The 25,807-nt window shown below is 48.7% G+C and overlaps 1 protein-coding gene across 1 annotated transcript in view; it reads left to right on the top strand.

Annotated features, from left to right (window-relative positions):
• The first annotated feature begins 13,503 nt into the window (after positions 1–13,503).
• Positions 13,504–25,807, top strand: part of GJD3 (gap junction protein delta 3) — an 88,219-nt gene continuing 75,915 nt past the window's right edge. The window contains exon 1 of the mRNA XM_069634569.1: positions 13,504–13,622. The gene's annotated coding sequence lies outside the window, so the exon portion shown is untranslated. The remainder of the gene's footprint in view (positions 13,623–25,807) is intronic.

The following is a 25,807-nucleotide window of genomic DNA, read 5'->3' on the forward strand; positions in this document are numbered from 1 at the left end:
CCATGTCCCTAGAATAAATCTTACAATACTCAGCGGTCCCGGATTAATGCAGACCAAACAGAAGTTTTTAATTCACACATTGAGGGGTATTGTCTAATTTGGGACTAACTGATATCAAATACTTGGGCATTCAACTCGCTAACAAAGCAAGCAACACAATACAACTTAACGCCGATATCATTAAAACAAAAATAGTCAATAAGAGGTCCGCACACCTTCCTTCCTGGTGGGGCCGATTGGAGACTGTAAAGATGTGTATATCCCCAGTGATATAATGTGGCCTTGCGATGCTGCCGCTGGAGGGGCCTTCTCCATTTTTTGGATGGTATAAATAAGGACCTAGCCAGCTTTCTATGGAAAGGGAAAATCCCAGCATCTCTTTTAACAGGCTACAATTAAAGCCAACACAGGGTGAAGTGGGTTACCCACATTTCGGAAGATACTCCAAAGCATTTGTACTCAAGGCTTGAGGCGGCACCGGAGGTCGATCCAACCCTGAGGTAGCTCTGGAAGAGGACTTAGCCTCCCTGTTTATGTCCAGTGACATCCCATACCTCAATTCTTGAGATGAATGCAGTTTCATGCACCCTGGGCACCTGTAAAGCCTTACGGGTAATTGCTACTGGATGTCAGGGCAAGCCATCAAATTCATACCCTCTCTGGTTCAATAGAAATTTGAAAGTAGCAGGTAGACCTTTACATTGGCCTGCTTGGATGGACTGGGGGTTATTGTGTGCACATCAGGTGTGGTCTGCATCTGGTTGCTCCACTTTCACATGCTGGAAGTTGCTTTTAACCTCCCCGTGGATGAATTTTTAAGATATCGTAAATCATCGCGTAGTGTATATAAACCTATAAGGTGCAGCTGCATGAGTAATCGAAGCTTCAAAATCTCCCCTGCATCGGCATTGGCAATCTACAAAATCCCATCCTCAGTGAGGGGCCAATTCTGGGCTTATGATCAAAAGAGTGTGGAAATACGACATTCATCCCTCCAGTATCCAGCTCAACTGTTCTGAACTGGGTGGACATATTGGAGAGAAGATGTTGTGATTTCCAGTAGCAAAAGCTACTAAAATCTCCTTGTTGTCGGGGACACATGTGCTCAGCGCATTGCAAGCATTTCTTAAAAGACTGCCACTTTTCTAATATAAGAACGTTTTCTTAAACTTTCATCAAACTAGAAAAGTGGGGCTGCAGTCTAAGAAATGCCATATTTATAAAGGGGAAAAGTGTGCGGTGGAGTTTAACGGCACCTCAGAGGTGTCGTATTTTAGCTCCTTTTCCTGTGCTAGACCAGTGCTGCTGGGAGTGGAATCCCCTCCATGTGGCTTCCCTGCATTCCTGATGGTTGCTAGGGCTGTGGTCAAGCCGTAAATCAGGCTCCTGCAAAAGCTGAGGCTTTCATGTCCCTGCAGCACATTCTTTCTTTATCAGAATATGGTGTTTGTAAGTAAAATGCTCCTCCTTCACAGATGAACCCTCTCTTACGTTTGCATGCACCTCAGAATCAGACCCTCAGTGGGTCGAACCCTAATAATAAGATGGAAATGGCATGGATCACTGACTGTGTGTCTGCAATTTCTGAATCACTTTCCGGAAGACAATCCGGTACACCTCGGTGGTATCCTCACCTGCCCAAACAGGATGCATGATTTAGAATGGGGCCCAATTTATCGGGTCAAGACTTGGAGAATCTGGTCAGGATTCCTCAAGCGCCCTCTGCTGGTCATGCAGGTTGGAAGTACGGACTTCTCATGGCGATTCCCTGACGCGTTCTGGATGTGTGGGTGGCCCCTGATTCTGCGTTTTTGCGGTATTTCCATGCCCTTTTCTGTTTTCTCAGTTCTGTGCGGTAGTGTGCAACCTGACTTCGTTGCCAGTGTTTGTCTAAGGGACACTTTTCACCGTAGCCTTCAAGTTAATTGCAACATACTGGAAAGATTTCTCGAAGCTTTCTGTGACGTCATGGTGGCATATGTGCATTGAATGGAAACCTACTTTTATAAGAAGGCCTAACACGCCTCGTTTAGGACTAGCTCTTGGCACCTGTTAGATGAATTCTTATGCAACTCCAGGTGATAGCCATGGCTAGAAATTGGGTGATCAGAGATAAGTAACAATACCACATTATGTTCTAATGTATACAGGAAATGTAATGTTACACTAACATGTCAAAGGCGAGGAGGTGCATGAATTGCGCCATTAATTGCTCTTTACGCGGTACTTGTCCACCTTTCGCCCCCTCTCTCACCGATCATCTGGCTTTTAACTTCTCTTTCTCTATATGTAAAACGTATGAGTTTCTTTTTTTAAACAACTATTTATTGAATGTGTGCATAGAGTCAATTTCATAACCAGTCAAACATAGCAAAGCATACATCAGTAGTACATTGCCATCTTCATTATGCCAGCCCCCCGCCCCGTCGCTACGCCTATTCCACCGTCCCATGGCCAACCCCTTCATTCCCCACCCATTACAGAGGCGGGGGGTAACCTCGCCATTGGGCCCTCCCTGCTTCCCCCATGCTCACCCCTCATCCAGTTCTGTGTACGCTGCTAGAAACACTTGTGTACAGGCGCGTTATAAATGACTTATCATATTATATCATATCATACGCTCCACCTCAACGTCCCCAAATCTTCTTGTGTTTCTGAGGGAAACTCTTAAACCTATATACCCACCCATCCCATTTCTGAATTGCATCCATTCCTGACCTCCAGACTGCCATCAATGACACGTCCCGCCCCCCACGTCCCCATTTCTCTGCGATATCCCGTTTGGCCACTATACCCGCTATCTTAATGAAGGTCTTCACTTATTTGTCTGCCTCCAGGTCCCCCATATACCCGGCAATGGTCCCCTGGGTTCCGATAGGATAGGCCTTTCCAGCACATCCTCTTCTTCACACATCACTTTTTCCCAATATTTTCTACTCTCGGGGCAGTCCCAACCCATGTGGAAGAACGTATCCTTATATTTTAGGCAGGTGTCCACGGCCCCTCTGCCCATCTTACTGATCCGTTCCCTGGAGTAGTAAACCGTGAATTGAATCAAACATAGCCGGGCCGCGACATCTACTTCTCGGGGGCGCTGCAACGCGTGCACCCAATCCTCTCCGTCTATGTCCCTGACATCCCCTTCCCATCACCTCTTCAACTCCTCTTCAACTCCTCCAGCGGCTTAATGGAGTACAGTGTCAGTATTTTATACAGTGTTGAGATCTTTATTCCGTAATCTCCCCATCCAAAACGTTCTGTTCAATGGGGGAGACGTGTGGAATTTTGATTCACTCCGTTGATGTGTGGGGCCCGAGAGTACCTTAGTTGGAGGAATCTGTAATGGTCCTACCTAGTCCCCGTTCTTCCCTCATCTCTTTAAAATGTTTTGAAATTGGGGTTTTTCCACATCTCCCACTACTTTGATGCCCTTACTTTCAAAGTCCCCCTCTTATTGCAAGTGTTGCATCCCTTTAATTAACCTGTTACCCCAGACCCCGGAGACAATGTGAGAGACGTGTCCCACCCCAGATGTCTATGCACTTACTTCCCAGTTATCTCCACTGCCTTCAAGATCGGTGGAGCGGGACCCTGCGGTATCCTCCGCCATAGGAGTTTCTCGCCACCAATGCCATCTCCATATCCACCAATGTGTCTCGGCTCCCCCACCCGATACGCCCAGCCATTCACAACCGTCAATTGTGAAGCCCAATAGTACCACCTTAGATTAGGGAGGCCCAACCTCCCTCCCAGTGTGAGATATACAACGTCTCCAGTCTAACTCTTGGTGTCTTCCGCTCCCACAGGAACTCTTTCAGATACCTGTTGATCGTATTGAGTTTCTGACTCAGTATCACCGCGGGGGATGGTGGATGATGTACAGCATTCTGGGGTTGCTAGGTCTGGAAAAGGTCCGGGGCTCTGCTTATGCCGAGACTGTCGGGACTCGGGGCTAGCTAGCCTTTTGGTTGTAGCCCCTGAGATTCTATCTGAGGCTACAACTAAAAGACCAGGGGTTATAGCCCCCTCAGCCCCCTCTAGCAACGCCTCTGTGATGAGGGTTACCATTTTATGCATAACCACCGTCCCCATTAACGAGATTGGCAAGGTCATCCATTGTTTAACATCTGACTCAAATCTTTTAAGTGCCGGCTCCAGATTAAACTCACAGAAACGGGTCTCGTTCTTCTGTATCCACACCAAGTGCATGAACCCTTCTTCGCCTGTCATCCGCGGTGGATACTGTTGCACCGTACCCTCCCCCCACTGCACTGGATAATGGATGGATTTGCCCCAATGTATTTGCATCCTACAGTACCAGCCGAACTCTGTCAGCATGTCCATAAATTTGGGGATCGAAATTGCCAGGTTTATAAGGTACATCAGGATGTCATCTGCGTATGGTGATATCCTCTCTGGAGGTGTGGCCTAGGCTCATGCCATGAGGCTGCGTGTGAACGAAGCTCCTGCCGAGATCCATAACAGATCCTACGAACACCAAATAAACAACTGCACTCAGCAACCAAAAAGCAACAGAGGAAGCGACAACCGATTCCCTGGCTCCCAAGCAAATCATCTTGGCTAACTGGAGGACAGAAATCAAGTGAGAGGCCGGTGAAGCGGTGCCCCTGTGGACCCAAGATGGCGGCTGGGATTCCAATGGTGTGAAGGAGGAGAGCCCCGGGAAGGAGACAGTCGGGAGAAGCAGTGGAGCGGCTATTGAAATGGCTGCCCACATGCCCCACATGCTGCGGTGCAACGGGAACGAGAGGCAAACAGCTGAGGTGGCGACTTGGGACCACAGCATGAGCAGATCGAGAGCACATGCAAGATCACCAGCGGTGAGGATCAGACAACAGACCACAGGACTGTGAGCAAAACGCCCAGGAGTGAAGACTGCCAGGGGGAACGGGCAGCCCAACGCAAGTGAGAAGACAACACGTGGCCTGGATGTAGCAGACTGGTGATGCCGGACAGCAAAGTGGAAGCCGTGGCCGGGAGGAAAAGAGAGAAGGCGGCGACACCATGAGGGCAGAAGCGCGGATAAGACAGGCTACACTGATCCAACTCATGGGGACGAGCCCGATCATGTCAATGGAAGCAGGGAAAGCTTCACCAAGGCCCCCAAGAACACATAGCTAAGCACAAAAGAGTGCTAGGGTGGCCAGACCACTAGCACAAGCTGCCGTAACTGGACAGGGACGGCAGCAAGAATGCGCCCGTGACCCAGTGGCAGCCTGGAAAGCGCAGCCCAAAATAGTTGGGACAGGAACCAGGATAAGACCGCCACAGACCAACCGAGACCCACTATATGAAATCGGGGCAAACACATGAAGGGCAAAGAAAGGCAAAGCACGACATGACACAGAGGTGCTCCACAAGGCGGAACACTAGGAAGCTGTGACCTGGGACTGCGGAGGCGAGAGGAGAGAAAGTGCAGCATTGACTGCTACGAGGGACTTCGTCAATGCACAGAGCACTAGCCGGGGGGGCAAGGGGAGCATAACCTGGTCTAGGACCCAAAAAACCCTGCCAACATCAAAAGCTATGCTGCGCACCCCCAGCATAGGGCTAGTCTGCGCCCAGGGGAGCCAGCAAATGTCACTGCACCTGACCCAGCTGCCCAGGGGCAACCAAGATTGCACCCAGAAGCCCGAGTTGGAGAGAAGCTAGGGAAGGAGGTGAAATGAAGCAGCAGTGACTGCAAGACGTGCAAGTGGATAACCAGTGGCACGGCGCAAAACAGCAGCAGGCACACACTGCAACAAGGACACTCACCTCGAGGGTGCACCATAAGGAGGGAGTGGGGAACAAAAAGAACCCCACTCAGGCCGACACGGACAGGCACTGCAACCAGCAATGAGGCACCTAAAACATAACCAACCCAAGGAGCAAGTACACGCACAAACAATACTATTGGAGACAGGTGGCGATACCACACAACTGAACCGAACCCTCGCTGGCAGCGGTTGATGCCGAAAGCGGCAAACACACAAGTGGGCAAACAAGAAAGCGACCGGTAAACCACCGAATTGATCTGAGGGACCCCCCGCTCCGAGAAGGCTAAAGGCACGCAACTGTAACACACACGTCAACATAATCAGGCACCACTAAAGAAATGCCCTCCCCCAAGAATAAGAAGGAAACAACGATCATGGACTCCTTCAATGTAACCAAACAGAAAGGGCAACCACAAACAGCCCCTGAAACACAACCAGGGCCCCCAGACAAAGAGACCATCACTAAAGATGGTCAAGTGCTTGAAGCAATCACAGCCCTACGATCCTTTATTGACACAAAAATTGAGGAGGGCCCATCGGACATGCAACTGATGAGACAGGACGCCCGCAACCTCACAGAGAGAGAGAGTCACGACGGCGGAGACTGAGCTAAGAGAGACGACGGAAACCACCAAAGACCTGGAGAAGCGGCTTACAGAGCTGGAGAGGAGGACTGCGACATTGGAGGCCCAAGCAGAAGACACGGAAGGATGCGTACGTCGCAACAACATATGCCTGCCTGGCGTCCCGGAGGGGATGGAAGGACCCAACCCAATGGACTTCATTGAAAACTTAATACTACAAGAAATAGGGGCAGGTGTTTTGTCACAGGGGTTTCTAATAGAAACGGCCCATAGATCACTACAGAAAAAAACACTGCCGGGCTCTCACCCCCAACAGACTTCATTGAAAACTTAATACTACAAGAAATAGGGGCAGGTGTTTTGTCACAGGGGTTTGTAATAGAAATGGCCCATAGATCACTACAGAAAAAAACACCGCCAGGCTCTCACCCCCGCCCCATGATAGCAAAAGTACAGAATTTACGCGACAGAGAAACAATACTGAAATTCTCAAGAGAAGGTGGGGAGATCCGCAGAGACAACGCCAGCAAAGCCATATATTTGGACTACACACCAGCAGTGAAAAGGGCATGGAACTCATTTGCACCAGTCAAAGTGAAGCTCATGAAACTGAACCTCTAATACATGCTGATGTACCCTTCTAGGCTAAAAGTACTCTACAAGGGTAGGGCTGTTTTCCTGGAAATGCCAGCGGCAGTCACAATGTGGTTAGAACACAACTTGGATGACGGCAAAGAGGCAGTGTCATGAACTATAGCGGCCCCAAAAGAATACGGAGAAGAAGGGTGGGATAGGACACACTGATAGAATGGAATGCTGAAGGGCGACAAGGACAGTAATAAACTTTGCTTTTTGTACACGGCAGGAGTGAGATAAACACTTCGAACAGAGCGAACAGACACACCCCACAAATTGGTAAGCGTTAGCCTGTTGCTGGCGCATCACAGCCCGCACGCGGAAGCCCGGATGGGCCAAGCCGCTGCGGGGCCGCTCGAGCGCCACGATTGGATGGTGGCAGCTGAGTGCAGTTACCGAGTTTTGGTTTGGTTTGGAGTTTGGTTCGAACACTACACGGAGCAAGGTATGTGCCAAGAAATGTGTGAATGCGGTCTTACACAACGGAATGGGGGTGGGGCTACCTGGGGGGTAACGCAATTAGAAAATCCTGCAAAGGTAATTGGTGACTGAGGAGGTGAGAGGGCTGGGGGAGGGCTCCAAGCATTGCAATGGCCAACAAAATTAAAGTGCTGACATGGAATGTCAGAGGCCTGGGAACTTACATGCGCAGGAATAGGCTGACATCCTTCATTAACAGGAAAAGGGTGGCTATTGCGATGCTTCAAGAAACCCACCTGACCAAGGAGACTATGGCAACAGTAGCGGAACACTGGGACGGGAAATGCTATGGGGCCCCCTACTCAAGATATGCTAGGGGGGTGCTCATCTGGATAAGTCTGGCAACTCCATTCAAACCTCTGAGCTGGGAGGCAGATCCAGAGGGCCGGTACCGAATATTAAAAGGATGCATTGAACTGTAGAGGTCTGCATAATAAATTCATACTTCCCCCAATCACGGTATCCCGAAACACCTAGACACACTGGGGGCCAAACTAGCCCAATGCCAGGATAGCTTTTTCATATGGGGAGGGGACCTCAACTGTGTTAGGGACTAGGAGCTGGACAGGTTTAAACCGACAGCGACCAGAAATGACGCTGCAACAGGGGCGCTAAACACACTGGTAGAAACCCTGGACCTGGTAGATGTGTGGAGGGAGCTACATCCCACTGACAAAGGCTACTCATACTACTCATCGCCACACTCCCTGCACACAAAAATTGACTACCTATTTGTGGCCAGCAAACACAAATAGAATCTGCATAGTACTTAGGCAGGTCGATATCAGAACATTCGCCGTTGCTGATGAGTTGGAAAATGCGGGGGCCCAGACCACCCACACTGCTGTGGCGCATGGCGCCAGATGCTCTAACAGATCCGGCCTTCACGGAAGAGCTGCGGGATAAAATAGAGGAATACATGGAAACAAACATAGGCAGCGTCGAGAGATGGGGCACAGTCTGGGAGGCAATGAAATTAGTGGTGAGGGGCGAGGCCATTGCGGGGGCGGTGGGCATAAGGAAAACCCTGAGAGCTGAACTGGAGGAGAAGATAAAATACAAGGAGGCAGACACAAAAGGGACAAAAGAGGAGGAGGTAGAACTAGTAAAACTGTACGGAAACTGCCAAGAAGCATGGGGGAGGCTCTCTAAGTTCGACTACTCAGTAAAAACCGCAAAAGCACATGTTGAGGGAGATAAGCCATGTAGACTATTAGCGTGGTTATGCAAGATAGAGCACCCACGATCCCAAACCATGGAGATCAAAGACACAGCAGGTACAACACGCAAAACACAACAGCAAATCAACGAAATTGTTTGAGATTTCTACTCCCACCTCTACAGTCATGAACATCAGGTGCCACAAACTGACATACTAAACTCACTGGAAGAAATAGGCCTCCCCAAGATCAGAACAGGAATCCTTAGAGGCCAAAATAACAGGGGACGATATCACGGAGGCAATACGATCACTTGCCTCTAGTAAAACACCGGGAAGTGACGGACTCCCCCCAGAATTCTAGAAAACATATGAAACAACCTTATCACTGGTGTTGCTTGAGGTTTTCCAGGAGGCATACATCAAAGGGGAACTGCCTGAATCCATGAGGGAAACCCTAGTTATACCGATACCCAAACCAGGGAAACCTATGGATGAATGTGATTTGTACCGCCCACTAGCGATGTTGAACTATCACATTAAGATTCTAACCACCATATTGGCCAAGTGCCTGAACAGGATAATGGGGGCCCTAGTACACAGTGACCAAAACGCTTCATACCGGGATGCAGCACAGCATTAAACTTACGCAGGCTACAACACATCTCGAGCAAACAGCGGCATCCTAGGAACGATATGCCATACTCTACCTAGACGCCACAAAGGCGTTTGATTCAATATATTGGGGATGGTTGGTGGCAGCGCTGAGGGAATTTGGATTTGGGGGGGGGTTCCTTCGATGGGTGCGAATACTATACACAAACCGAAAGCCCAGGGTCAAAACAGGCAGAATAGTGTCAGCAATCTGGGATATAAAGAGAGGGACGAGACAGGGTTGCCCATTATCCACAATGCTATATGTGTTGGGTCTTGAACCCAAAGCAATATATCTCAGGAAGCAATACCTCAATGCGGGCATCTGGGTTGGGAGAACAGGACACTTGATGTCGCTCTATGTGGACGACGTGCTGATGTACGTGAGAGATCCGCATCTGAATGTACCAGTGATCCTGGACATACTTGACAACTATGCCAAAGTATCAATGATCCACTTCAGTAAGATCAAATCCTGCATATTCCCGTAAGGGGGGCTGAGAGGGAGGAGCGTCAGCAAACTACCAATGGTGGGGCTTAAATGGGAGGTGGACTCGTTCAGATACCTGGGAGAGAATATTAGACACATTCCGGAACAAATGCACCAGCATAACACGGCAAAGGTGGTGCAGGGCTTGAGGAGATCCATGAAGTTCTGGTTGAAGCTGCCACTGTCACTGTTAGGCAGGGTAGCCATCACCAAAATGATTATTCTCCCGAGGTTCTTGTACTTCTTCAACAATGTGCACTACTATGTTGGGGCATCCTTTTTTCGTTCCTTGGAGGTGTTGCTTCGAGAGTTATTATGGGGCGCCAACCGGCACAGACTCACACTGGCAATTTTATATTTACCATATGACAAGGGCGGGATTACCAAACCTAGAGAAGTACTACCTGGCAGCCCAGCTCAGCCACACAATCAAGTGGCTGGCGGACGAAGCCACCTCCGAAACACACCTGCTGAAGCACCTGATGGCTCCTACCAAACTAAAAGAAATACTGTGGGTGACCCAGGGGGACCCGGACCACACCCCTCTGATAGTAACACAGAGTAGGAAGGTATGGAGGAGAGCGCAAATCATACTGCAGATAACAAACCCCTACTCACTGAAGTGTCAATAGCACCATACACATGCAAAGATAGTACGGATATGGCAGTGGTAAGGAAATGGGAAGGGAAAGGAATATACACATGGGGAGATGTATATGAAGACGGGGTCTTCAGGGGATTCGACTCAATGCAGGAAATAGAGGAGTCCGAGAAAAGGCCAAAGAAAAATGGGAGGGTTGGCCAGAGGAAACACAGGCAAGCCCACTACTAACCCTGATGTACAATTTAAACGACGGCTGGAGGCCGACCTCCCGGCTGTCTAGCATGTTGCTAGACATACCCAACCCCAAGAGCACGGCACTGAAAGAACAATGGGAAAAGGACCTAGGTGCGAACATAACAGAGAAAGAGTGGGAGAGAATACTGAGCTTTCCTAAGGCTGTATCGAGGAACCAGTGCTTCAGACTAATACAACTGAATGTGCTGTACCACACGTACATGACCCCACTTAGAATAGCAATGTTTAACAAAGAAGCGAGTTCACAATGCCCCTGGTGCAAGGGCGAGAAGGCTGACCTCCTACACATGTTCTGGGGGGTGTGCAGGTGCAACATGTAAGCGCTTAGAGAGAGCTTGCAGGGAGGCTGGAGTAAAAAGGTATGCGTGGTCACTGAAAGAATGCTTGCTAGGTGCCTACCCCAGAATCAGCAAACACAAACATGTAACCAGGTTCCTGGACCTGGCATGCATACTAGCCAAGAGAACCATTGCCATGTCCTGGAGAACTGCAGTTGGGCCACAATATGTAAAATGGCGCAAAGAATTTGAAAGGTGGGCAGAAGCAGAGACCAAGGTGTAGGGGGAGGGAGCAAATAGATCGGACCCTGATGGTACTGATAAATGTGCAGCATGAAAAGCCCTGCTCTGGGACATGTTCCACCTGTCTGACGACAAACCCCCAAGAGTGCACCAGCAAACCAAGGACCGCCCGCGGTGTGCCTAGCCTAGTCACCTCCAGGCACCCAAATGACATTGCCCAACCGGCGACACGAGGAGCGACCGGCTAAACCCCCAACATGGAAGCGGCTGCCCCACCCGAGGTTACAAATATCACACAGCATGTGTAGGAAGTTGTTTGTTAATGGATATTTACTGTTGTTAATCTAAATGTAGGCATATGTAATGTCAATTGAAATGCACAACTGTAACTATATCCAAATGCCAAGAAAAATATGTAAAAATAAAATGGTGATATCCTCTCTTCCCTTTCACCTGGCCACGGGAAGCCTGTGATCCCAGCGTCCACCCTCACCCATTCCGCCAGCGGCTCCAGTGCGATATCGAATAGCATCGGCGACAGCAGGCACCTCTGCCCCGCGATCCCAGGGTCCAGCCTCACCCATTCCGCCAGCGCGACAGCGAATAGCATCGGCGACAGCAGGCACCCCTGACCTGCGATCCCAGGGTCCACCCTCACCCATTCTGCCAGTGGCTCCAGCGCGATAGCAAATAGCATCGGCGACAGCAGGCACCCCTGACCCGCGATCCCAGGGTCCACCCTCACCCATTCCGCTAGCGGCTCCAGCGCGACAGCGAATAGCATCGGCGACAGCAGGCACCCCTGCCCCACGATCCCAGGGTCCACCCTCACCCATTCCGCTAGCAGCTCCAGCACGATATCAAATAGCATCAGCGCCAGCAGGCACCCCGCCCCGCGATCCCAGGGTCCACCCTCACCCATTCCGCTAGCGGCTCCAGCGCGACAGCGAATAGCATCGGCGACAGCGGGCACCCCTGCCTGGTACCCCCCTTAAGATGGAACGCCCCTGTCACCAGTTGATTTACTACTTGTAGGAGTTTCTTGAGCGGTCCCTGTAAGCTGCCAGGTTGGCGACTTCTGAGCAGATGTAGGAGTTCTTGCAAGTCCTATGTGTCCAGTAAGGTTTGGTACTCCGGGTCCATGCGTGCTTAGTCATCACATTCTTCTGTTACCGATCCTTTTATGCTTTTTAATTTGCTCATGAGTTTCAATAAAATGTGTTCAATATTTAAAAAGTGGTTGCTCCCCATAAGCAGGTACTGACCTCACTTAACAGGGGCTGTTCTCCCTTAGGAGGGACTAGCCCCGCTAAAGAGGGGCTGTTCTCCCTTAGGAGGGAATGACCCCGCTAAATGTATTTATTTATTTATTCATATTTGTTTGGAGGGCACAGCAGCCCGTGGGCATCGTGGCGCTGTTACATATATGCATATCTGGTTACAAGGAAGGTTTATTAGTTACATTGGTAAATGTGTTTACAGTATATCTTGGAGTTACAAAGTATACAGCAGTTAAAATATAATTGCAGTCAAGTTAATTTCTAACAGCATGGTTGGTAGCAGCTGGTGGGTTTGCCGGGTGCTGCGGAGTACAGAGGGTTAAGTGAATAGTGTGGTTTTAAGGGATTTGAGGAAAGCTAGTAAGGAGGGTTCTGCTCTTAGTGCGTTGGGTAGGGTGTTCCAGAGTTTCGGGGCTATGTGAGGGAAGCCAATGCCGCCGGCGTTAGCTCTTTAGTTGATTGGCAAGATGGCTTCTTGTGGGGCGGGCAGAGACGTGTTTGGGGATCGCTTCTGATAGGGGTGAGGGGGGCGGAGAGATTGATACATTTATGTGTAAGGGTGAGGAAAGAAGGGCTGTTCTGCTTAAGGGTGAATTAGTCTCTTTAGTGATGGCGTTGCCGTCTCATAAACGCTTTTGGGGTGCCTGCGAGTATCAGCCTTCTCACCGGGCCCCCCTTATTTCTCGCCAGCTCCGGAAGCACCTGTATGACCTTGAACGATGCCCTAGTGTTCCATCCCCCCCCACTCTTTCCCTCCCCCCCCCCCCATTGCACTCTTTACCACCCAAAGCTCCCTGTGCCCTCCTTACTTTCCCGGATTGGGGCATGGTTTTCTTCTTGGGGCCGTGAGTCGTACATTTATAAATAAATCGTAAAACAGCCCGCAGTGCTGTGTGCATTCCTCTCCTTCCGACGGCGGCATGCGCTGTCCCCCCCCCCCCTTTCTTCTCCCTCAGCCCTGTCGCTTTAAAGGCGCACTGCCTGCTCCCAGGAGGAGTCGGGGCCGGACTCCTGGAAAGCACCCCCTCCCCGCTACCCTCAACGCTTTTCCACTCATCCCACCCAGTGCCTGCGTGAGTTCCGCCAGGGGAGGGCGAGAGGAGGGCGACGGTGCTCCATGGGACAAACTCAGCATCGCGGACCTGGCGCACGAGGGGGCACGGCTTCCCTTCACACCAGGTAAGGGTCACCGGTGGGGGCGGGAGGGGCCGGACTCGTCCCTTCATACCGTTCACAGTTCCCCAAAGTTAGGTCCGTCTCTAATGGGATGCCTATGGGCCTGATTCGTGGAATTTTTTGCACGGTTCAAAGTGACTTTGCACTGCTGAAAAGTGACTTTGCACTGCTGGCGCAAACCCTGATTCATGGAACTGTGCAAAGTGTATTTTTGCAGTGCAAAGTCAGTTCATAGTCATTTTTTGCAGTACAAAATTACTTTTCATTGACTTTGCACGGCAAAAATACACTTTGCACAGTTCCATGAATCAGGGTTTGAGTCAGCAGTGCAGTCACTTTCCAGCAGTGCAAAGTCACTTTCCAGCAGTGCAAAGTCACTTTGAACTGTGCAAAACATGCCATGCATCGGGCGTAAATGCAGGTTGTGCTGCTCGTGTGATAGGCGTAATTCTTATAGCGTCTGTACCGCATCAAGGCTCTGGCCATAACCAATTCATAGGGGGTTGGGACAGCAGGAAGATAACGGTTACGTTATGGTCCCATGACAGCGCTCTGAAACTGGTTTCTCTTCATGTGGCTCTGGAGAAGAAAAAAAATAACGGTGTCGCAGAAAAGTCCGCGGATCAGCCAGATGCCACCCGCAAGAACACGCCTGCTTTATACATTAACGATTAACCACTTCCCCCCTTAGGTGGACTATTGGCGAGGCAACATTAATGATGTTTTCTTGTATGACGTTACTAACGCGTCAGCAAATCACCTGTGTTTTCTGCGTCAACATGTTTGTTTTAGTTTGTGGTGTATTTTGGTGGAAGCTGCACTGCACCGTGTAACTTCTAAGCTAACCGGGGCGCGCTCACTGTGGGACGGGCCATAGTGCGGTGGGAATAGCCCTAGAAAGCACATCAACCTGTAAGTGGGGTCGCGAGCACAAACGTCCGGCCCTGGCAGCTCCAACTCCCCAAGGGTGAAACGGTTGCACCTCGGGGAGTTTCCAACAACTGGGGCACGACATGGGAACACACATTAAAATGTGCAATTCAGTCCTTTCTACAGAGGCGGGGGATTAACCAGTATTAACGAGCGCTGCTGGGCCTGATATAGTGTCAACATGCTTAAAAAGCGCCTCGGGGAGCTGTCGCATCTGTACATCACTTAAGGGCAATGTAGTCGGTCCTCATAGCGCAGCGCAGACGAACGCCGAACTGTTGACAGGACAGCTGTGCGGCTTTCCTTAAAAAGGCATGCTTCCAACCCGCAGGCAGACGCTCATTTAAGCCAAGCATTTAACAGTATCGGGCTGCTTCAAGCCCCAAGCCCATCGCCAGGTGGAAGGCCTTTGTTCCAGAAGCCGGTCCACAGCTCTTGGCTGCAGACTGGACTCTCTCTGGCACTTGACCACTTGCTTGTTAAAGGGTGTTTGTCATTTGATTGTCCGTAGGTGTTGGCTGTAGGCCTGCCTCTTGGCCACATGCTGGTTTATAGGTGTTTGTCGAATGATTGTCCATAGGTCTTGGCCATAGGCCTTCCCCTGTCTCATGGCTCACATATTTGTTAATAGGTGTTTGACTATGGTTGTCCATAGGGCTTGGCCGTTGGCCACATTATTGTTTATAGTATGATTGTTTGCAGGTCTTGGAGGTAGGCTTGGTTGTGGCTGTTGGCCACATGCTTGTTTATAGGTGTTTGTCGTATGATTGTCCATATGTCTTGGCCAGAGGCTTGCCTCTGGCTGTTGGCCACATGCTTTTTATAGGTGTTTGTCATATGATTGTCCACCGGTCTGGGCAGTAGGCTTGCCTCTGGCTGTTGGCCACATGCTTGTTTATAGGTGTTTGTTGTATGATTATCCATAAGTCTGTATCAAAGGTTTGCCGCTGACTGTTGGCCACATGCTTGTTTATAGGTGTTTGTTGTATGATTGTCCATAGGTCTGGGCTGTAGGCTTGTCTCTGGCTCTTGGCCACAGGTTTGTTAATTGGTGTTTGACATATGATTGTGCAAAATTCTGGGCAGTAGGTTTACCTCAGGGTGTTGGTCACATGCTTGTTTATAGGTCTTTGTCGTAGGCTTGTCCATAGGTCATTGTCACAGGCTTGCCTCTGGCTGTTGGCCACATGCTTGTTTATAGGTGTTTGTTGTATGATTGTCCATAGGTCTGGGCTGTAGGCTTGTCTCTGGCTCTTGGCCACAGGTTTGTTAATTGGTGTTTGACATATGATTGTCCAAAATTCTGGGCAGTAGGTTTACCTCAGGGTGTTGGTCATATGCTTGTTTATAGGTCTTTGTCGTAGGCTTGTCCATAGGTCATTGTCACAGGGTTGCCTCTGGCTGTTGGCCACATGCTTGTTTATAGGTGTTTGTTGTATGATTGTCCGTAGGTTTGCCCCATAGGCTTGCCTCTAGCTGTTGGCCACATGTTTGTTTATAGGTGTTTGTCGTATGATTGTCCATAGGTCTGGGCAGTAGGCTTGCCTCTGGCTGTTGGCCACGTGCTTGTTTATAGCTGTTTGTTGTAAGATTCTCCATAGGCCTGGGCTGTAGGCTTGTGTCTGGCTCTTAGCCACAGGTTTGTTAATTGGTGTTTGATGTATGATTGTCCATAGGTCTGGGCCATAGGTTTGCCTCTGGCTGTTGGCCATATGCTTGTTTATAGGTGTGTGTCGTATGATTGTCCATAGGTCTGGGCCATAGGTTTGTCTCTGGCTGTTGACCATATGCTTGTTTACAGTTGTTTGTTTTATGATTGTCCATAGGTCTTGGCAGTAGGCTCGCCTCTAGCTGTTGGCCACATACTTGTTTATAGGTGTTTGTCGTATGATTGTTTGTAGGTCTGAGCCATAGATTTGCCTTTGGCTGTTGGCCACATGCTTGTGTAGGTGTTTGACGTATGATTGTCCATAGGTCTGGGCTGTAGGCTTGTCTCTGGCTCTTGGCCACAGGTTTGTTAATTGGTGTTTGATGTATGATTGTCCATAGGTCTGGGCCATAGCTTTGCCTCTGGCTTTTGGCCATATTCTTGTGTATAAGTGTTTGTCATATTATTTTCCATAGGTTTTGTCTGTAGGCTTGCCTCTGGCTGTTGGCCACATGCTTGTTATAGGTGTTTGTCATATGATTGTCCGTAGGTCTGCCCTAAAGATTTGCCTCTGGCTGTTGGCCATATGCTTCTTTATAGCTGTTTGTCGTATGCTTGTCCATAGGTCTGGGCAGTAGTATTGCCTCTGGCTGTTGGCCACATGCTCGTTTATAGGTGTTTGTCATATAATTGTCCATAGGTCTGGATAGTAGGCTTGTCTGAGGATCTTCGCCACTTGTTTGTTAATAGGTGTTTGATGTATGATGGTCCATTGGTCTTTGCCGTATGTTTGTCTCTATCTCTGAGCTGGACATTCATTTAAAGTTGTTTTGCGCAAATCTTATTTACAGTGTGAGGTTTATCATTGATTCTTGGGTGTAGACGTAAGTGTCCTGCATGGAGGTCAACCATAGGCCTAGTCCATAGGCTCGTCCCGATACCTAGACCTTTAGAAATGTTGATAGTCCTTGGCAAAATACTTGTTTACTTATCTAGGCAAGGGGTTTGGCCATGGCTCTTAGCTTTAGTCTTGTCCATAATGCTCTTGGTCGAAGGTTTGTTCAGAACCCTTCACAAAAGACGTGTTCCCAAATCTGGGTGGGAGGTTTGTTCACAACTCTTGGTGGCTGGCATGACCATGTCCCTTAGTCGAAGCTTGTCTATGGTTCTTGGTTTTCGGGTTTCATTTTAGGTTTTAGCAGTTGACTTGTCTATGGCGTTTAGACAGAGCTTAATCCATGGCACTTTGGTAGGGGGTTTGTCAGTGGCTTGGTTGGCCACTGTTGTCTATGTCACATGGTAAGGGGTTTGTCAGTGGCTTGGTTGGCCACTGTTGACGTTTGGTGAGGGTGGGAGTTGTCTGTGAGTCTTGGTTGCGGGTTTGTCTGTGATTCTTGGTTGTAGGTTTACTTTTAGGTTTTAACAGTAGAGTTGTCTATGACTTTTGTACGAGAAAGTTAGTCTCACCCCAGTTGTGCGCTCAGGCATTGTATTAGCAAAAATAATGAGTTGCACCTTTGTGTGTTATCAACGTTTGGTTTAATTAACAATCTACCAGCAATGTTGCATCACATCCCATGTAAACAGACATTCAAGTATGTGACTTGTGTGACATTCATATATAAGTTACATACAGTTGATGTGTATGAACCAACAGTAAACTTTGGCGCACGTGCATTTATGTTTCGCCAATCAAATGGCTTTCTCTAGGCTTGTGCTACAGGTTTCTAATTGTTACAGCAATGTCGATTGAAGAATGTTGCTGTGTTGGACCCAGTTTGTCTACTTCGCAATACTTGAACCACTTATTAGTAAGTGCAGCATATTCATCATACTGCTTTCAAACATCCATGGTGAGTTAGCGTTGGTGAGGATACATTTGAAATGCTTCCACCTGCTTGGGATTTTAAAGAAGCTCAATAGCTGGCCATGAGACAAGTCGAGTGTTAATCTCTTGCCTCCCTCAAAATGGGTGGACTGCTGGGATTAGTTAATGGGTGGACTGCTGGGATTAGTTAATGGGTGGACTGCTGGGATTAGTTATCTTAGTTTTTCGATTGAACATCATGTAGCGTTACTTCCTTGTTCTCAAATAATTTTGCCAAAATGGCTCCACAGATCGGGTGTCTGTGCATGCGGCAGTGCCCTGTGTTGCATTCTCTGAGCAAGTGCAATGCGTCCCTAATGGTGGCTGCTTATTTCATGTGGCTGTTGTTTCATGTCCTGCGGTGTTACGTGATACAGGGTGAGTGATGACTTTTGGACAGAAGTTTGTCCATGGTACGTCACTGCAGAGACTTGGTTATAGCTCTTTTATGTGGGCCTTGTTTACAGCTCTTGTCAAGGAACTTGCTAGTGGCTTTCCTGGCAGGCTTTCCCTCTGCTGCCAAAACCCAAAAAGTGATGGGCGGAAGGTTTTGAATTAATCTGAACCATGGCACTGCTCTAGGCAACCTTCCACGCCACTGTTTCTTAGCACATCTGTGCCATTGCAAAAGGGGTCCATTCATGTGCAAATCGGTCAGGTGCTGCCACCAATGGGAGCCTCCCTGCCCAAAGTGCTAGGCTAGGTCCCCTCTGCACGGAAACACAAGCAACCTGAGACATGTTTCGGCCTTGTCGGGCCTCATCAGTGAGGTGCAGTTTGGTTCCCTATGGCGCAGCGAGCAGGGGACTCACGTCTGGGCATACCCTCTCTCACATAGTGAGACAAACAGTAAGCACAAAAGTGATGGGTGGAAGGTTTTGAATTAATCCGAACCACTGGCACTGTTCTGGGCAACCTTCCACACCACCGTTGTTTAGCCTGTCTGCGCCCCTCTGCTCCAAGCAGGAAGCTTTTCATTTGCTCTTTGTTGTATGTTTGTTGAGGTTTGAGAGATTGGAGGTTTGTTGGAGGTTTGACCATGGCTCTTGTTTGGAGGTTTGTCAATTGCTCTTGGTTGGGGTTTGCCCACCGCTCTTAATTTTAGGTTTAATTTTAGGTTTAGCAGTAGATTTGGCTGTGGGGTTTCTCTTTAGCTCATCACCGCAGGAGTGTCCATGTCCTTTGATCAGATGTTGTCCATTGCCCTGAGGATTGTTTACAGCTCTTGTTGGAGGTCTGGTTCACAGTTCATGCCAGTGCATTAATGGATGCTTTTGGTAGACTTGTAGTCAGCTCTTGGCAGTAAGATTTCCCATGGCTTTTGGTTAGGTGTGTCCATGGCTTTTGGTTAGAGGTTTGTTAGTGGCTCTTGGTTGGGGATTTTGCATTACTCTTGGCTGTAGTTTTACTTGTAGGTTTTAGCAGTACAGTTGGCTATGGCGTTTGCACAGAGGTTTGTCCATGGCGCGTCACTGCTGACTTTTCCATACCCTTTGACCAGATGTTTGTCCATAGGTTTTGGCCAGAGGCTTGTTTAGAGCTCTTGGTTGGGGCCTTGTTTACAGTTATTGCCAGGGAACTTGCTTATGGCTCTTCTTGGTAGGCTTTCCCCCAGCTCCTAGCAGGAAGCCTTTCCATGGTTCTTGGTTGTAGGTATGACCATGGCTCTTCGTTGGAGGTTTGTTGATGGTTCTTGGGTAATGGTCTGACAATGGCTCTTGGCTGTCCTTTACCTTAGGGTTTTATCAGTCAATGTGTCTATGGCTTTTAGACTGAGCCTTGTCCATGGCTCTTGATTGGAGGATTATCCACGCCTGTTGGTTGGGGGAGTTGTCCATCGCTCTTGGATATAGATTTACTTTGAGGTTTTGACAGTAGATTTGGCTATGGCGTTTGTACAGAAGTTTGTCCATGACTCGTCACTGCTGGCTTTCCCATACCCTTTGACCAGATGTTTGTCCCTAGTCCTGCACGAAGGATTGTTTAAAGCTCTTGGTTGAGGCCTTGTTCACAGGGGACGTATTAATGGCTCTTCCTGGTTTGCTGTTTTTCAAATCCTAGCAGGAAGCTTTTCCATGGGTCTTGATTGGAGCACTGTTCATGGCCACAGGTTTGGAGGTTCCTCTATGGATCTTTCTCATGGCTGTTTGCCCTAGGGTTGTCCAGAGTTCTGGGCCGTAGCCGTGAAAACTCTCCACAGGTCTGGGTCATAGGCTTGCTCTCAACTCTTGAGGGGAGATTCGCCCATGTTTTTTTGACCCTGGTTGACTGCAAGAGTGTGTTAGAGTCGTTCTCATATTGTAACCAGAGAAAGCTTCCTTATCCCCTGTAACCAGAGAACGCTTCCTTATCCCCTGTAACCAGAGAAATCAAGCCTTCGGTAACCTACGCCGAGATTCCCAAGGGTTTGGGTGCATAAGAAATGCGATAAATAAAAATAAATAAATAAAGTGGAAAGGAAGGCGCCATGTTGTTCTTATCAGAAACGCATAACGAGTCCAGCTTCAGGTTCCCGGGGCGAGGATACATTCTTGTGTCACCATGGTATTCCGATATCTCATACTCGCCCGAGCTGCTCCTCACCGCTGGGTTTGTTCTGGTCATCGCTCCATTCGTTGTCATAAATCCCCCCCCCCCCTTGACTGATTTCCATAAATTGCTCACTCGCTTCATAACTTTTGGTTTCCTAATTTTGGAAACTGCTCCAAACCCTGTCTGTTGAAGTGAAGCTGAGATGGACCCGTCGCGGAGGGAGGTTTTGGCAGTGGGGTGGGAGGTGGGGGGGGGGGTCAAAATGTTGTCAGTGGCCACCACACATGCAAAATAAATGTAAAGAAAGTCAAAGGGAGCACCTCAACTCTCTTAAATAAATACAGGCCAGGGGGCACCATGTGCATTCAGGGATAGTGGGGGACAGACGGGCAGCCCCCTCCTTAACCCTAATACTCTATCAAAGGGCATAGGGGCTTTTTTTGGGAAGTTCGTTAGGAGATTTGCTCATCCTTTCATCCATTATCCAGGCATGTCTTTTGGGGGTTTGGGCGCCTGCACCCCTTTTAGCAGGAAGGATGCTTTGATATTGTAGATTGATTTATTGAATTGGGCGTCCTTATATTTCTCAATGGATAGCTCAACCCGTAGGCTTCACATATTTTTGTGGGTGCTAATGAGAGAGGGTTTTGGCTCACGGGTATCACCTCTGCAGCAGCTAGGTAGCCACCATGTATTGTTTGGAGGACGGGGCAATGGAATTCGCAGAGGTTTACCTCGACAAGGGGGAAGTCGACAGTAGCTGATAGTCCTGGGCTCATTTCGCAAGTCCCAAGAACGGGCCCAGGAATCGTCAAAAAAGGTGTCAAAACAGCCACACCTGTGTTATATTTGTCTTGACACTTTCTTTAATGAAAAGTGGGATTTTTCTTTTGTCTTGAGGTTGAGCTTTGTCACTGAATGGACAAACTGTGTCTGTTAGATTTCCCTCGACCACAAAACAACACATGGTTTAACACCAACGTGTGTTTATGCTGCCATTAAACCAATGGAATCTGCCTTTTTACAGCAGGTAAAAGCCGGCAGCTTCCATTTTAAATGCCTGAAAAGACGATTTCGCCTCTGTTTTCCACGTGGTGGAAAGTTTTAAAGTTGCCTGAAGTGGATCTTTTTCTCTGAAGTGCAAACGGACGTCGTCCCCACCGGACAATTTAGTTGTTACACCAAATGCCCTCTTTTGTCGCGTCCACATTCTGTCACATTAAGATGATTTATTATCACAGTATCTGCCTGAAAAATCAGCCATCTGAGAGGTTCACTGCGGCTATTAAACCTCTCAATATCTAAATCCTGCCTCGTTGCGGTGATTTAGAACTAATTGAGCTGTCTGCGAGGTAATGGGTTAATAGCTGAAAATACTGGCACACGTTCTTTTCCGGTATCATATAAGAAGGTGTCTTGTACTCATGTCTATGAGGAGGGGGAGGGTATGAGCAACTGTACATGTATTTATGTAGCCGTTGGAAATGTTTGCAGAGGGTATTATTGCGGCATTTGCGACTGCACATGTTATATGACTGTAGAATATGTGGGATAGAGGGATAGACTATGCCAGGCATAGGGTGGCAGAATTGGTGCATTTGAGGATACATTTGGCAGCCATAACCTATTGGCTTTGCCAATAGTGGTTTAACTTTGTTGTTGCCACGAGCCGTCTGTTTAATGCACTTTTGTTAAAGTTGGGGCTGATGGGGGGGGGGGGGGAGTGGGGGGAGATCTGTTCTGGATGTCTTCCATTCCTTCCCGTGTAATGACTCCCATTCTGAGCCCTGCGGAATTTCCCGTGATATTGCAACTTCCGGATTCCGGAAGCGCTTTATTTGTACTTTTGTGAATCGAAAGTAAGCACAAAGGCATGCTCAAGACACATCATGCATCGCCGCAGCCCCTGCAGTTGGGTGTCACTGTTTATTGATTGATTGATTTATGAATAGATCTTCTAGAGCGTGAACTAGGCAAAGAGCATCAGAGCGCTGTACATAATACACATATGATAAAACACATACCGTACAATGACAAGAATTAATAACAATTTCAAATTAAAATGTAAAAGCAAGTCACAAAGCGAAAACATTATTGAAATTCACAGAGCCAGGGTTTAAGAGGAGGATAGCTCAGCGGCAACGTGCTCGCGCCTTGGAAGCAAGACGACACAAAGCAACACAGACTCAATCCCCGCGGTTCGATCCCCGGGTCCATGCCTAGAAACCTCTGGGTATTTAAGCGCATGTGTTATAAATACGCATCTAAGACAAAGAACTATGCAACTAAGATATAAACAACTCCTGTAACAGCGCCTTGATGCCCGCGGTCTGTTTGAGCGTGTTAAAAATGCAAAATAAATAAGAGCTTTGCTAAATCTCGAGTACACAGGAATTTGCCGTCTATGAATCGGCAAACAGTTCCAGTGAGGAGCTGGCCTCCCCCCCAGAAAAGGATCTTTTCAAAGGGCAGGCATGGCAGACATCCTCCGTCTTGTAAGAGCACTGCATGACATTTTTCGTGCAGCCGTGAAACATAGGGATTCCTATGAAAAGCAGGCGGATTCAATAGGAATCCTTCAGCAAATGCCATCGGCAGATTATGGCAAGGCCCTGTTTGTGTCTGTTCGCGTCGACGCGGATTGCGGAGCCCTGATTCCTGATCCACGCCACTACGCAGGTAAGCACCTGCTGGTTATCCCCCATCCCCTGATACCATGCGGCGCTCGACCGTCGCAGTATCCCTCTCCACATCAGTGTTGCCATTATGGCACTCCGCCGATAAAAGGCGCCACTAAGACGGGCCCCCCAACTGCCATAACAATTTGCCTGTATATTATTTCGGCTGCGCATATGGCGTTATGCCCCACCCGACACATGCCCACGCCTTGCCTTATCGTTATCTAACCATACATGCCCTATCGTGTGCCACCCGGTTTCAACCTAGTAACCACCCAGTGTAACATGCGCACTCTTGGCATGCTTCGCAGATACCAGCACCTGACTTGGCCACCAACCTGAGACACCTCATCTGTGTTAAGATGACTACTGCTACCAGCCTGCGTCCTTGTGACTCTTGCAACTAGCCTATACCTGATTATTGCATCTTGCCTGCGCCCACTAGATCATTGCAACCAGCCTATGCCCATCTGACCATGGCATCTAGCCTGTGCCCACCTGATTATTGCATTTAGCCTGTGCCCACCAGGTTATTGCATCTAGCCTGTGCCCACTTGATTATTGCTATTAGGCTGTGCCCACCTGATTATTGCATCTAGCCTGTGCCCACTTGATTATTGCTATTAGTTTGTGCCCACTTGACTATTGCTATTAGCCTGCGCCCACCTGATTATTGCATCTAGCCTGTGCCCACTTGATTATTGCTATTAACTTATGCCCACTTGCCTATTGCTATTAGCCTGCGCCCACCTGATTATTGCATCTAGCCTTTGCCCACTTGATTATTGCTATTAGCCTTTGCCCACTTGATTATTGCTATTAGCCTGTGCCCACTTGACTATTGCATCTAGCCTGTGCCCACCTGATTATTGCTATTGACCTCTGCCCACCTGATTATTGCTATTAGACTGCACCCACTTGATTATTGCTATTGGCCTGTGCCCACCTGATTAGTGCATCTAGCCTGTGCCCACTAGATCATTGCAACCAGCCTATGCCCATCTGATCATTGCATCTAGCCTGTGCCCACTTGACTATTGCTATTAGCCTGTGCCCATCTGATTATTGCATCTAGCCTGTGCCCTAGTGACTCTTGCAAATAGCTGGTGCTCACTCGACTCACTCAGCCATGCACGTTAAAACCCAGACCACCCCCCACCTCACGCGACACCACTACACTTCAACCAACATTACCAGTTTCACCCCACCCATCCCACAGAGAAATGAAAATCTCAGTAACAAAACTAAAACTACTCATCACTCTTGGAACACGCTCCAATCCAAGGACAGCAAACCCATCACACCTACAACTAACAGGACTCAGAACAGGCCGAAAGGAATAGACCTGCTCCACCCTATCAATGGAGGTCTCATCAACGCCAGATCTCTCCCCGTGCATGCCCTAGATATGTCAGACCTTATCACCGCCAATGACTTGGACCTCATCGCCATAACAGACACCTGGCTACACCCAGCAGCTGGCCCTTCCCTTGCTCTTGCCTTACCATATGGCTATTCCATCACTAGAAAGCACAGAACCACCTCTAAGGGAGGCGGAGTCGCCTTCATCTCCGCAAAGAACCTAAGCATAAGAGAAATAGCAAACCAAGCCTTCCCATCAGGAGAATCACTGACAGCTAAAATAACGCTATTTGCCACAGCTCCTCTCCTCCTCCACCTAATCTACAGACCCCCGGGCCTTAGCTCATCATTTGAAGAGGACACAGCCACACTACTAACCTCAGGCCTCAAGCCCTTATCCAAGGTCATCATCCTAGGAGATTTCCATCTTGGGTTTAACGATAACAATGATACCCAAGCCACTGCTCTATCCAACACCTTGGAAGCACAAGGATTCTCCACTCGCTCTGCACCCCCTATCTACATCAAAGGCCATACCCTAGATTGGCTAGCCAACCACAACTGCACCATTAACATATCTAACAATGACCCTTGCCCATGGTCAGACCACAGCACCATACTGTTCACCATAAACATAGACACACACTCCAGCCTACCCACCATCATCGCACCTGCTACCCTAGCACGGAACCACCGCAACATCACGCCAGCCAACATGCTCCCATTGCTCTCTATTGTCACTGATCACGATGACAAGACCACCGACCCCACTTCCTTGGTATCCACTTACAACCAGACCATGCAGGCAGCCATCAACAAGGTGGCTCCCCTCGGCTCATGTAAAGCCAAACCCAAAGTCCACACCAATCATTGGTTCACCTCAGAGCTCAAGAACCTGCACACTAGAAAAAGAAATGCAGAATCATTGAACTGTAAAAAAAAAAACAACTACAACAACGAACTCCAGTTCACCACCTTAGCCGCAGAATATAAAGAAGCCACCTCCCAGCTAACAGCAATGCTTATAACACATGCATAGAGAACACCATCTCCAGCACCAACGAGCTATTCTTTGTCCTGCACAAACTAGAATCGCCCTTCCAGGCCCCTGACACTATTAACAAAGACCAGGCATGGCGCAAAAGCATCCAAAAAGCACTCCTGGACAAAA

This window comes from Ambystoma mexicanum, chromosome 13, assembly GCF_040938575.1.
Source record: "Ambystoma mexicanum isolate Mex_15411 chromosome 13, UKY_AmexF1_1, whole genome shotgun sequence".
Lineage (NCBI taxonomy): Eukaryota > Metazoa > Chordata > Amphibia > Caudata > Ambystomatidae > Ambystoma > Ambystoma mexicanum.